Genomic DNA, 14956 nt, shown 5'->3' with positions numbered 1-14956 from the left:
GACTTCCGATTTCCAGAATTGATGAACAACCTGATTTACTGCCAAGAGAAACTCATCACCCTGCTTGAAGAGACGCTCTCCAAAGAAAGGAAAGCCCAGATTCCCCACCCAACTGAGCTACTTCGGCATACGCCCGCAAGACCATCCTTCGCCCAAGCGATCAGAAGACCCCCTCCAACTCCTCGCCCCACGATCTCCATCGTCGGGGCGGATAAACCCACAGCCCTCCTAAAGGAAATCCAGAAGGAAGCTGCAGTTAAAATCAAGGCCTCAGTTGTTAGAGACGCCATAAAAATCTACCCTGAAAATGACGAAGATTTCAAAGCAGTGAAGAAATATTTACAAGATCATAACCTGCCAAACTACTCAGATAGGACGCTTGCTGAACGCCCGATTAAGGTCGTCATCAGAGGCCTCCCAGTAAACTTTCCCACCGAGGACTTAGAAGCCGACCTCAAGGACCAGGGGTTTTCCCCGGACAAAATAGTACAATTCACCCGAGGAAAAGACTTGAATTTTGCCCCCCTCCCACTCTTCCTGGTGTTTCTCCCGAGGACCACGAAGAACTCTTCCATCCACGACCTGAGGTCCATCTCAGTTTATCGAGTAAGGACGGAGCTGCCCAAGTCTAGGAAGGGACTCGTCATCCAATGCTACCGCTGCCAGCGTTTCGGCCACAAAGCAGCCTCCTGTAACCTCCCGCCATCTTGTGTCAGATGCGCTGGGGACCACGACAGCCGAGCCTGCTCTGCCTCGAAGACGGACCCGCCGAAATGCAGGAATTGCTCAGGAGAGCATTTCGCCCTTTCACGCGATTGCCCCCGACGGCCCAAGCCACGCCCTTCAGGAGACGACAAGCCTATCAAGACAGCCGTGAGCACCGTACCCAACAAGCCGACCAATGAGGAGCCTCCAAAACAGCAACCTCTCCCAGCCAACCTGCCGGAGAAAACCCCCCAGCAACGATGAAGCTCCCACCACCCACATCAGCCTCTCGCTCAAACCCTGCCCGCCGTTCAACTTCGGAGGTTCCTGCAACTCTCCTCGCAGCCATGTTCCTGCTGAGTCACCCAGCCACTAGCCCCGCTCCCTTGCGTCGGCTCTTTCGGCTGCCCCCCCTTCTCTCCCTTTCCCCTGCTTTCTCTCCTTTCAGGTCACACCATTCTTCATGCCAACTCCTTCAACATGCACATCCATCACCCAGCGTAAAAGGACAATTGTTCTGGCGCGATGCTCCCTCTTGCTCTGTATCTGTAAAAAGCACGTCACGTTTTTTAATCGTGACGTGCTACTTTTTGATACTGAAATTTTGTAGGATAAACAAAAAAATATTAATATGGATCCAAACACTATTTTCATTTTCCGTTCATTATTTATCTTACTAGATTTTAAAAATGTCCAACTTTGGAAACAAGGCGTGGTCTTGATTCCGTCACAAATGATGCACTTTGGCGCATCTTTCTACTACGTTTCCACGTTATGATAATCAAGAAGCGCATTAAATATTGCGCTCTACGCTTGCCAGCAACCATATCATTGCCAATACACGAGAGTACAGATGCGAATAAAATATTTTGCTCTGTGAATGGCAAACTGAATGACATTTCATCATTTGTAATGTCATCGGCAGAAATGTAAACAATGAAAGCGAAGCGATTAAAGTAATATTTGTTAAATATTAAACTTTAACAAATTATTTAAAAAATGGTCAGATCTATGTTTTTAAGCATGCTCTTTCAGAAAAAAATAATTTTAAAATTTTGGAAACGACCCCTTTTGCTTTCGGGCATTCTTTAAAATCTGCAAGAAGAATATTGTTGTGCTGTGTATGCAAATTAAGTTTTCCATAGGAAGAGGCGTTCTGTGATTCCAGTATGATCATGTTGATTTTCATTTAAGCCGTGCTTGTTTTTGTTAGAATTTTAAAATTTGTTACTGTTGATAACATGCATGATTTCCAATGTCGAAACTGCGACTCTGCTATGCTTGAAAATTTCCGGTGATATTACTTGCATGCGTATGAACCGCTTGTCTGCGATCCCAAAGGAGCCGCTTGCTGTTACCCGAAATTTGGCGAGATTTCTCGTTTGCCAAGGTAAGGTGGTCACGTGGTCATTGCAGCCAATGAGTGCGCTGTATTCTCTTCCGATGCAAAAGTGTGGCTGCATATTAGAATTTCGCATCCGGGATAAGCAGATGAATAGCGAATCGACAGATCCCAGTTTGTCGTGCTTATTAACGCATTCCAAGAGATCTATTTGTTTAAATCACACGGGACCCCAATCACGCCTCCTTATGACACGCCTTCTTTTCCATTTTGTGTCAAAGTTGTCGTTTCAGCAAAGCACAACTTTCAAAACTCCCAGTAGTTTTTGGCTTTGCATGGCATATAACACAAAAGAACAATAGCAATTGCTATTTTCATTTTCTGCTGAATATTATGTTACTCGTGATGTGCAAGAAGGAAATACTAATTTCCTCCTGCGCGATGAAGAAAATTTACTTATATCATGTCCGCAGTTTCATCGAATGCTAATCAAACTCGTTGTAGCGCCATCTACTGAGAGAAAATATAACTAATTCGAGGCGTGTTTTAAAAATGATTGTTATTTTTTTTTTTATCGCTGTTCTGGTTCCTCTCATTTTTCCGAAGTACATTTCAGTCTTCTAACGATCTCAAGTAGGGGAATAATGGTGTAAGGTGAAACATTTAAGACAAATAGCTTTTTTCAATATCAGCAAATTTGTTCTGAAAATTACGATAAACAAAGATAGAACAATATATTTATTACAAAACTTGCATTGAAACATTATTTTTGGCAGTAATTTTGTACCGTGAAAAGAAAAAAAAAATCACTTCTATTTTCTGTGGGTCAATGTCAAAAATAAAATATTTTAATAATGAAATATTTTCTTTTCGATTATTAAAAATGTTTTTGATCAGATAAATGAGTAAACAAAAGAGTTAATGAATAAATAAAAAGGATAAGAAACAATTACGAAAAAATAAGTTAATCTATGAGAAAATATAAATGAGTGGATAAAAAAGTGAATGAATAAAAAAATAAGTGAAAGAAGGAATAAATAAGGGAATTATGAGCAGTTAAGTGATTTGAAAAAAGATTGGATTAGTAAATGGTAATTCTCATTTAATATTTAAAACATAAGGGTTACCCAAATGAAAAGTGGACAAATAGGATAAAAGTAATACTTTTAATGTAAATCAAAAGAAATCGCCATGAGCGTTGAAACACAGGTCCCAGCGTTGCGGCAGCAGGTCGATGCCTTTGCTGTAGAAAGACTTAATTAACGTTTGTCATTGTGTCAATGCATTCGAATTATTTCAGCAAGGGGTGAGGGCTACTTGGTTTCACCAAGTCGCAGTCTCGGTAAAAATTTTTGGATAACTTCGCTAATTTTACCTCTCACTTGCGAGTCATCCTGTGTTTCATTCAAGTTTCGGTCGCCTATTTTATAGAGCCGTGCCGAGCGTTGTATAAATAATGCCAGACTGCTATGTGCTCTAAAGCGTGTCGACGGGTTTGTAGATGATAATGCTACCCATTCCTTTACTCAGGTTGAGTCCGTCACTGATTTCACGGGTCTTAATCCCCCGATTAGCTCGGATCATTTCATTAACGAAGGCATCCTTGGTGATCGCGATGTTTGCTTGGCCCGTTCTCGGCGGATCCGATGTCATTTGCCACCCTTCTCGATAGCTTTTACACCACTTGTTTACAGCCGTACGACCTAAACAGCTGTAGCCATACGCTGCTACTTTCGCTGACAGATGTCCCGCTACGCTCACCTTCCGCAACCAGAAACCGTACTACCGTGCGTTGTTCCGATCTGGACGTTCCATGAATAGCACGACTTTCTTTTTGTACAGTTCCCTCTACAGCAAACAGATTTTCACCGCTCAACGGCTTCTGAGATGCATGCCTCAAATGGTATTCACTTGTGGAGTGGCGCTGTAACAGAATCATTCATTCTGTCCACTTTTCATCTGGGCAAACCTTATAATAATAGCATGCACTTTATCATTAAATAATATCAACAATTATTTTTGAATCGCATCAAAATATTAGAACATGAGTATCAATAATTGGAAATTGCTTGTATTTTATAATCTTTGATTTGCAAATGTATTTTTTTCTCCTCTTCCTTGATCATGTCAGAAAAACAAGACATTTGCTTGAGTAAGCATTCTTAAGCGCCCCATATCATACTTTGACAGTTGAAAGAATTGTGGAATTGGGCAGTGATTCTGCTGAAATGTTTGAGGTATTAGAAGCAAGATAGGATTTATATGAAAAACATTACGCTCCTCGCGAACATCAATGCCAAAACTGAGTCGAAAGTCAAACTTCAAACCTTAATCGAAACGCACTAACTTGTTTAAAATAATACAGATATTGTGAATTTAAGTCCTTCTTAAATTACATAAGTCCTTTAAATAACTGATTTTCTTTGGAAATTGCAGGGTGGAACAGAAAGTGCAACCACCTACTTGTGGTAGGTTCTGGATCGTTACAGCAGTAAAACCAGTTTTCCAAAAAAGAGATGCATAGTGCATATTTATTGTGAAAAAAAAATATTACTGAAATCTAAAAGAAGATGATAGACTGCAATGTGCAATGTGCAAATTAAGCTACAAACATCAGTTTTATGTTAATTTCACGAAACTTTGCGACTTATGCGCGAACTAAGAACTATAAAGAATGTAAATATTGTCAGAGATATATGAAAAGAATGCTAAAAGGAAGCATTCAAACGGTACTAGAACAAAAATTTTGAACGTTTGGATTTTCATAAAAATATTTTAAGATTGACAATTTCTTGATTTTTTTTTTTTTTTTTTTTCAACTTTTCTGTCAATGCGCGACAGTACAGATGTATTAATTTTTTTTAATATTTTTCCCACGTTTAGGATGACGATTTTATTTTGCCATTAGAAGTTGTTTCTCGAAAATATCCTTTTTTCGCTCCACCCTACTGGCATGCGTCGCTCATTAGGAAACGTGTCTCAAAGATCGGCTCTTTAAAATGAACGGTGCTGTGCGATGTCGTAAAAAATGAACGAACGTTATTCTGAACAATGACATGACATTCTTGTCAATAATTTAAACATTTTCTTACCTTTTTTGGTTTTCTATAATTATGTTTAAAATGATTTTTTGCTTCAATTGCAGCCTCAAAATATTTTATATGTATAACAGTATTAGGCCGTTTTTTTTTTTTTTACATTGGTTTATTCATTTTTTAAAGATCAATTCTGCAACTTTTTTGACGTCATATCAATTTAACTAATTTTTATTAAATGAAGTTTGATCAATAACTTTTGTACCGTGCAAGAATCGAACCTGCGCCCTTCTGGAATAGATAAAAATTCTCTTACCACTCGATTACCGAGAAATACTTTGCAAAAAGAACTATCATTGCTTAAAATGTAAGCTAATGCTTTATACACAAATAACTAATAAGTATTTGATTAAATTTTTATTGGTATTATTTTCTAACGATTTTAGTTGATTTTTCTTTGAAGAATTTAAAGAATATAACGAAACAAGCACGTCAATAACACTCGCAGAGATATCATGGGAAACTTTTTAAATGAACGAAGTCATTGAAATCATCGGGTCCAAACAATGAATGATCCTCTTATGAACGGTACATTATTGGGAGCAGCATTTGCGCATTAGGGGGGGGGGGGGAGAAAAATAATGATTTTCCGAATTTTGAAACGCCTGAGGTCTCAAAGGTTGCCTTTTAGCATCAATAGGTATCCTCTAAAATATTAGCCCCTTAGGATGATATCATTTTGGTTCCTAAGCCGCTGCAAAAAATGTCCAAAATTGCAAAAACTGAACCATTTTTGAACTTTTTTACGAAATTTAAAATGTGTAATTTCGAAAATGTTTAGAGGAATAAATGTCAACTCTATGCAAGGTTACTGACCACATTGAAAATGTGGTCACGTTGTGTATGCAGTGTAAAATCAATGCTTTATGAGCAATCTCTAGATGAATGAGTTTGGCAAATTTCATACGAATATTTTGCTCATGTGAGCTACGATCGCTATTATTTCAGCTTCTCTGCACGGAATTGATGTATCTCTTGTGTATTTTGAGCCGGGCTCGTGTATCAGAGTCAGGGTTGCCAGATGTAAGAACTGTAAATACGGGACAGGCTTCTAAGAGTGAAGGGGGGGGGGGAGTGATATTTTTGTGGTTGAGGGCAATGTTCTTACCTCTAGGTAAGATTATCTTTTTCTATTAGCTGGTTTCTTGCGGTTGACTCTACTCTGCAACGCAACACAACACAACCAATGAACTACAACAAAAGTGGACTGTATAACTTTTATTATGATTAATTTCATACACTTGAGAGCAGCATTCTTTCAGCCGCTCTGACCTCAAACTCCCTGAATTGGTTGCAGCCAGAGGTTTTTAACTAAACATAGGTGGCGCTTTAACATACCGGGCCACGTTGAAACATATATGGTTTCAAAAATTATATGATAAAATATAGAAAAAAAAAACAATTGAGAACGAACTACTATCAAGTATACATAACTGGCAACAATTTCAATGTACACGGCCTTTACGGCTAAACACACAAAAATACAATTGTAAACTTTTAAGGTTCTAACCCCGCGGCCAGATCGCGGTTTTACTAGAAAGGGTCCTGCAAAGTCTAGACCGGTTTTTGAAAACACTCGTGATGGCATTACTCTAGCACGCGGCAAATCAGCCATCACCTGGGTTGCTGTTTTTTCCCTTGAGTTTGAAACACTTAATGCATTTCCAAATTTCCTTTTTAATGGCCGACTTAGCGTTAATTATCCAAAACTCCTTACGTATAACAGATAACAAAAGAATAGTACCCCGCATGTAAATATGTTTCATGATAGGAGCGAATGATAATGGTAGTTAAGTGGTGATTCTTTGGCAGGAAAATGGGATGTTTTCTTTCATTTGAAAAAGGAGCATTTTCCAGTCTACCACCAACACGTATTACACCATCTTCATTTATAAATGGCTTTAAGGAAAGTAATTTACTATTGGCAGTAAGTGGTTTTTTATTCTCCAAATGAATATACTCAGTGGAAAACTCTTGCTTTTGAACTATCTTCACCAAAATATTTCTAGCGGCTTTCATTTTATCACTAGTCAGATTTTTTGATTCAAGATTTGTGGAAATGTCAGTTATCGTGGGATGATCCTGTGCCTCCGGAGCTTAAGGAGCGATGGATTAACTATAGCAACGTTTTTTAAATGTTTCGATTTTTGGGACATCGAGCATTTTTAATGAAACGTAGGCACCATGCTATCATGCGGCGTAATTTAACATATGATGAAACTTTAACAATTATTGGAAAATCAACAGACGATGTTCCATATAAACACGAAGCCTTTTTTCGCTCTTCTTTTAGAGCGTCCGTTGCCGATGGTACTTCTACATGTGGAATTTCCTCGTGTCTAAGCCAACGAGGACCAGATCACCATAATTCAAACTTAAGCAGTTCAGAGGGTAAAAGTCCTCTACTTGCACAGTCTGCTGGATTTTGTTCTGAAGGAATCCAGCGCCAGTGTTGAATAGGAAGGATCCCTTGTATTTCAGAAACCCGGTTAGCAACAAATATTTGCCAACGTGACGGCTCAGATCTTAACCATGCTAAAACGATTGTGGAATCTGAAGGCGTGTATTGCATCAATTTGAATATGTAATGACGAAGGAACGATTTGTAGTAAATGCACTAACAACACAGCTGAGCAAAGTTCAAGGCGCGGAATCGATATTGTTTTCAATGGTGAAACACGAGTCTTATATGTCAACAAGCTAACTTGATGACTGGACGTATCAGAAGATTTTAAGTAAATTACTGCAGCGTATGCCTTCTCAGAGGCATCACAAAAACAATACAGTTCAATATTAGACGCTTCGTGCAAAAGAACTCTTCGAGGCACAGTTACAGGTTCAAGTTGAGAAATATCGTTGCTATAGTTAATCCATCGCTCCTTAAGCTCCGGAGGCACAGGATCATCCCACGATAACTGACATTTCCACAAATCTTGAATCAAAATTTTTGCAGTTATAATAAATGGCGACAACCACCCAAGGGGGTCGAAAATGCTTGACACACTAGACAAAATAGATCTTTTTGTAGGGAAGGCTCTGTGCTTATCCGAAAAATAAATGTTATACGTAAAGTCGTCGAGCGTTGGGTTCCATCTCAATCCCAATACTTTAATAAATTTAGAATCAGCGGTACTAGAAGAACATGCGGACAAGCCCTCTGATTTGCGTAGTCTTTCCAACACAAACGAATTGTTAGTACACTACTTGTGCAATTTAAATTGTCCTCTTCTAAGGATATCATTCAGTTCATGGATAAGATCAATCGCCTCCTTTTGCGTTTTAGCGCCAAACAGGCAGTCATTAACGTAAAAATTATGCATGATTAGATCAACTGCCTTCGGAAATCTCGCTGTCTCATCAATTGCCAGCTGTTTAAGTACTCGCGTAGCTAAATAGCTAGCAGATGCGGTGCCAAACGTAACAGTACACAACCTATAAGTCGAAATTGGTTTAGTGGGGTCATCCCTCCACAGAATTTTTTGAAAATCTCTATCTGCATCATGAATCTCTATCTGCCGATACATTTTTTGTAAATCACTTGTAATTTCAATGTTATGACATCTAAACCTCAATAAAATAGCGAAAAGATCGTCCTGCACCTTTGGATCATTCATAAGCGTATCATTTAATGATACACCAGATGTAGTTTTTGCACTAGCATTAAAAACAACTCTTAATTTTGTAGTGGAACTAGACTCATTAATTACATGATGGTGCGGAATACAATAATGAGCATTTTCTTTGCATACCGTATTGTCGATTTCCATATGCCCAAGATCGAGATACTCTGTCATGAACTTTTTGTATTGCAAATAAATGTCAGGCATTTTTAGAAGTCTTTTTTCTAGACTATGAAACATTTTAAATGCGGTGGCCTTGTAGTTACCTAACAGTTTTCTATTAGGTTTAAACGGAAGTCTAACAGAATACCTTCCTTCTTTATTGCGAGTATAATTTTCTAAGAAATGCGTTTCACAAAGCCTTTCTTCCCTTGTAAGCGATTGTGTTAACGGAATTTGTTCTAATTCCCAAAACGACTTAACTAGCTCATCTGTACTAACACTTAAACTATTAACAAACCTAGATTCTAAGTCACAACAGCTGAGCGTTGTGGCTCCTGCGATTATCCACCCTAATCTAGAACATACTGCGAATGGAAGATTTTCACCCCGTTTTATTACCTCTCCGTTTACAAGCGAAAAAAATACATTTACCCCAAATAGAATGTCTATGCTTTCCTTCTTAAAATAAGAGGGATCTGCTAACAATAAATCCTTATACTCATTAAAAACATTTCACAGGCGTAGTTGAATTGGGCAATTCCCCACAAATTTTATCAATGACGTAAGCGGAGGTTACTATCTTAAATTCAGTGTCAAAATGAGAGGAAAATACTAACTCGACTGCTCCATTGCTTAGCGTATTATAACTTCCTAAACAGGAAACTGAAATTTGAGCAGGGTTAATTTTCAATCCCAATTGCTTGGCACATTCTTTCCTAATGAAATTTTTTTCTGATCCCGTATCCAGCAAACATTTACAACTTATCCACTCATTTTTAGAATTTCTAATCTTAATTACAGCAGTGCATAAAAGAACAGATGAATTGCTATTATTCATACTAGTTCCCAATTGATTACCATATGAATTATTTGCACATACTATAGACGTAACTTCATTTTTGCGATTTAAATCTAAACTCGTATCTACTGAACAAGGAATAAATTCTTTAGCACTTATAGAAGGAAACCTAGGTATCGACTTCTTTTCATTTTCTTGATGTAACATACTGTGGTGTTTCTTCCCACATTTGAAACAAGTATTACCACTTTTACATTTTCTAATTAGATGCACATTAGAGAGGCAATTAAAACACAGTTTATTTTGTTTTACGAAATCAAATCTTTGCGGTACGGATAGACTGCGAAATTTTACACACTTTGATAAGTAATGATTATCTTTACAATATGAACGTACAGAAACCGCAACCAAAGCGTTAACTTTAGAACTTGTGGGATTTTGAACTTTACCGACTGAACCCTTACTGTTTTGAATTGTTCTAGCGTAACTTTTTAGAAACTCTATTAAATCTCTAAGTTTCGGAATTTCAGAATTCTTTGACTGTCGTTCCCACCATAATTATTGGAAGTATCTAATTTTTGTAATATTAAATACAAATTAAGGTATCCCCAAATTTATCAACCGATTGACCCAGCGTTTCTAATGAACAAATTATTTCATTGACATTATCTACTAAAGTCAACAAAGCAGAAGCGGATTCATTTTGAATGCTTTGAAGATCCAAAAAGCGTTTAATGAGAGCAAAAGTTTGCTCTCTTGTATTTGAGTATCGTTCATCTAACAAATTATACGCAATTTTAAAATTACTATCAGATATTGGAATAGAATTTACAATTTTCGCAGCATCACCTTTTAACGAGGTTTTTAAATATTGAAGCTTTTGAGCATCAGATAGAGATTAATTTTTTGTTAACTGTTGCATTAAAAAGATCTTTAAAACGTTAGCCAGTCGATAATATTGCCACTGAAATTGGGCAAGGAAAGTTTTGGCAGCTTTATTGTTTCACTTCCGTAATTTGTTTTATCTGCGCTATTTAAACTGGAGACGTTTAACTCTGGTTTCTTCTGCTCGTTCAGTTTTTTCTCAGCACGAAATTTAATTAGTATTACTTTTTCGTTATACGCAAAAACACTTTCTAACTCGCTATCTAATTCTTCAAGATTTTCAATTAGCGCTTCAACCGTATAGTCAATATCTTTCAATTCAGCCTCTTTTTGCTTTAACAGTTCTAAATTTTCAGATATTTCCTCAAAGTTAACGTCTTGTTCTTTTAGATTGCCTTCAATTTTCTTTACGTAATTTGTCACTGCTCTTCTTACGATAGAACGTTTTGCTTTCACGCGTGTCAACTCAATTTCACTTTCCTTCGCGTCTTTAGACATTTTCTGGTTATTTAGCAGTCACTAATTTCAAACTTGAAATTGCTACTCACCTCCTTTCATGTACAGGATTCTAATCGTAATGCGTAAGTTATTTCACTCCATGCGTCTTCAACTTGCGTTACATTTCTTCACGAGCCATTCTTTTTAATGTCCGGCTCGACTGACCATGTCTCTAGGTAAGATTACCTTTTTCTATTAGCTGGTTTCTTGCGGTTGGCTCTACTCTGCAACGCAACACAACCATTGAACTACAACAAAAGTGGACTGTATAACTTTTATTATGCTTAAGTTCATACACGTGAGAGCAGCATTCTTTCAGCCCGCTGTGACTTTAAACTCTCTGAATTGGTTGCAGCCAGAGGTTTTTAACTAAACATAGGTGGCGCTTTAACAGATACCCAGCTTAACAAAAATCGCAGTACCGCCACCACGATTTGTGGTGCGGTCAACACGATGACAAATATAATTGGGAAAGAAGACCCTCTGAAAACCATTTCCCGGTGGGTCCTCATGGACACAAAAGATATCAGGAGAGTGAGCAATAAGGAAATCCGCGACCTCCCCTCTTTCAGAGCAGAGGCCGTTTGCATTCCAAAGAACAAATAGAAAAATTGGGAACACTAGCCATGGGCAAAAGTAGTGCAGAGAGTAGACAAATCCGTCATTAGAATTTCCATTCCTTTAAGAATGTTATTGATGAGGGAGGGAATATTTTGAAAGTGTTCCAGTAGCTTTATAAACGTCATGAATTTCATTTGGTTTATTTTCAGTATATTCTTGAGGGCTATGAGCAGTGGTGGTAGTTTTTAGCATCTCAGACTAACTTAGGAGTTTGTTTTGATTGTTGACAGCATTGGAGTGGATTATGAGTGGGATTGGTAGGGTAATTCCTATTTGGTGGTCGTTTAGGGCAACCCCTGTAGTTGGCAGTGTGATCACCACTGCAATTGGCGCATTTGGCCGGAGTATCCTTGGGTTTAGTGCAATCCTTAGTAGGGTGCGATTGTGCACATTTTACTCATTTGAACTGTTTGTTACAGTTATTGCTGGAGTGACCAAATTCCTGGCATCTGTAACCAATTGTGTGGGGGAGGACTTGAGTCGCAAGGATTCCACTTTGATGTGGAAGAATCCAAGGAAATTTACGTGGTAGATTCTATTGTTGTCCTCTGTACGAGGTAAATTTATAAGGAAGAGTGGGAGAGGCTTTCTATCACGACCAGGCATTTGTGTGATTTTGTCAGGGTGAAGGCCTATTTCTGCCAACTTATCCTTTATAAATGACGGGGTCCATGTCTCTAGGGAGACGTCCTAATGACCACTTTGAGACATTTTTCACTGCTAAGGGTGTAAGTGTGGAATGGGACATCTGAGTCGTTGAGGTGTCCTGACAATTATTCTGTGTGCCTCATCTGTGGGAGGATTTATAATATATTTAGTACCAGTGAACTTAATAGTAATTTTTGAGTCAATCATGTCATTGATGGCATCAGTAAATTTAACAGGATTAACTAAATTGTCGATGATTATTGGGGGAACTCTGTTACTGCGTTTAAGTTTTTGTGCTTGAAATTCGTTATTGTCATCCGTAACCAGATGGGAGTGTGAGAAATCTGCAATTGATTCAATCTCAGAGTCTTCAACTTCTTTAGCCAATGCAGTGTTAATGTGTACATTATCACTCATTGTAGGCTGTTCCTGATGTTCAACGGTTACAGTTATGCCACGGGCGGCGGTCAAATTGATATTTGCCAGTTCGTTGCCGACAATACAAGATTTAGTCTTTAATGTTTTGGCTTTTTTCTTCTGTTTTTTTGTTTTCTTAACATTTGAAGAAACACTTTCATTATCGGTGGATGCCAGAGCACCAAACTGATTCGATAATTGGATAGAATCCGTGGGGTGTTTAGCCTTGGAAGTGGAAGAGCCTTTAAAACGATTCAAATTTCCTTTCCATGTTATGTATTCGATTTAGCAATTGCTCTTCCCTGAGACGAGCATTTTCGTACTGAATACCATTGATATAGTGTGAAAGGGAAACCCGAGAGTTCATTGCTCTGTGTTTATTGCTTAGTAAAGCAAATTTCAATTCTGAATCGTCAGAGTTCTGAATTTTCTTGTCGAAGTACTCGCAGATAATGCATAGGTTGGGGTCACATTGATCAAGAGTACCTAGGTCCTGTGTTTCAAGAGAATACAAATTGATTTTGGAGATAAGGTCCTCAATAGAGGTAATGTCAAGGGTGGGGAGGGAGTAATCAACTCCAACATGACTTACCTCATATTTCCAGTCCTTGGCATGCATCTCTGTTTTATACACAGAATACAATCGCTATTCATTTGCATATGGTTTTCGCAGTACAAGCGCCATCTATTGGCGAGAAATTTAAACTTTTTTTTTGTTGCAAAAACCTCGAGCGCATGTTCTACATTAACGTATATTTTAAATTTCATTCGGATCCGTTCAGTAGGACCGGAGCTATGAGCCTCTGAGTACTGTGCGTTTAATTTTAACCACCCTGTATATTTAGGTAATGTTAAACATGCGGGGAAAGACTTAATTTAACGAGGCTGAATTCGATCCTATACTTGACAGTTTTACTGAGAAAAAGCGGTCAACTATCAACGCTACCTACTGGAGTTCAGGATCAATCCCATGGAGTTTAAGGTTTCAATTTCAACTCTCAAAATATCCCCAAGCAGGCAATGGCTTCCTTCAAATGTAGAAGCAATTTTCACCCGTCATACCTTGACAGGCGATTTTTTAGTTTTATAATAATCGATATGGGTTTGAATTTCTAATATTTTTGTTTTATTCTGTCAAATACATATGTTATGAGTTTTTGAATTGTTTATAAATGTGCATTAAAAAAATTATAAGCTCTAGATACACTTGTGACGTCAGATAAACCAGTAGCGAGAAAATCGTGTAGTTCCACAACATCGCTCTCAAGCGTTCCTGTATGATATTTCGTATGAATTTAAACGGCAAATTGATTTTTTATGCAAAAACAACTTTTTAAAACGCAACTTGTAGAAACACAAATGGAACACCCTGGTGTAATCCCTGAGTGCGAAAATATCATAATAATTTGTCAGAAACAAGTTTAAATCATTTTTCTCATTGCAGTTTATAACTGCCAGTTTTTTATTTTGCCTATTCCTTATAATTTGAAAAGCATCATTTCGTTGTTGATTTTTACAGCATTATTGTTTTTATTCCAGTAATCCTCGCGGAATCCAATTCTGGGAGGTCGTTGCTTAGATTACTTCTGGTCCTGTAATGTTTCTAAATTAGGAGCTGCGTTCACTCCCCTGGGTCTACCGCAGGCCTATGGTACCTAGAATCCCTTTATAGAAGCTACGCTTCAGAGTCGCGCAATACGAAAAGCGACTTTACATAAAGGGGTTGCTTTGTGGCTAAGCGCGTGCAAGATTGGCGCGTAATCGCTCACTTCATTCATCCCGTTTTTTTTTACTTTTGCAGAGCCAGTACATGGGCGGTTAGATTACTATGCAAAACACCATTCTATGCGTTAATGCAGCCGCCCCCCCCCCCCCATATTTTAAAAATATTATGAAAATGTAAAGACTGTGATAGGGTAATATGAATGATTATACTTTCTTAAGCGTTTCTTATACCAAAGTTATATTTAAATGAGTTCATTTCGAATGTTTTTTCCTTTTGCTTGCGTAAAAATTTAGTGATCTTTTTAAAACTATTTTTACCAGTACCTTTATTTATGACATCAAAATTGCACATTTCTGCAGTATTTTTAAAATATTTTATATGATTCCTCCATATATTATGGTGTAACATTCAAAATATTACCCGACATTCGAATTTTTT

This window comes from Uloborus diversus, chromosome 3 (genome assembly GCF_026930045.1).
Source record: "Uloborus diversus isolate 005 chromosome 3, Udiv.v.3.1, whole genome shotgun sequence".
Lineage (NCBI taxonomy): Eukaryota > Metazoa > Arthropoda > Arachnida > Araneae > Uloboridae > Uloborus > Uloborus diversus.
Note: the sequence above shows the minus strand (reverse complement) of the source record.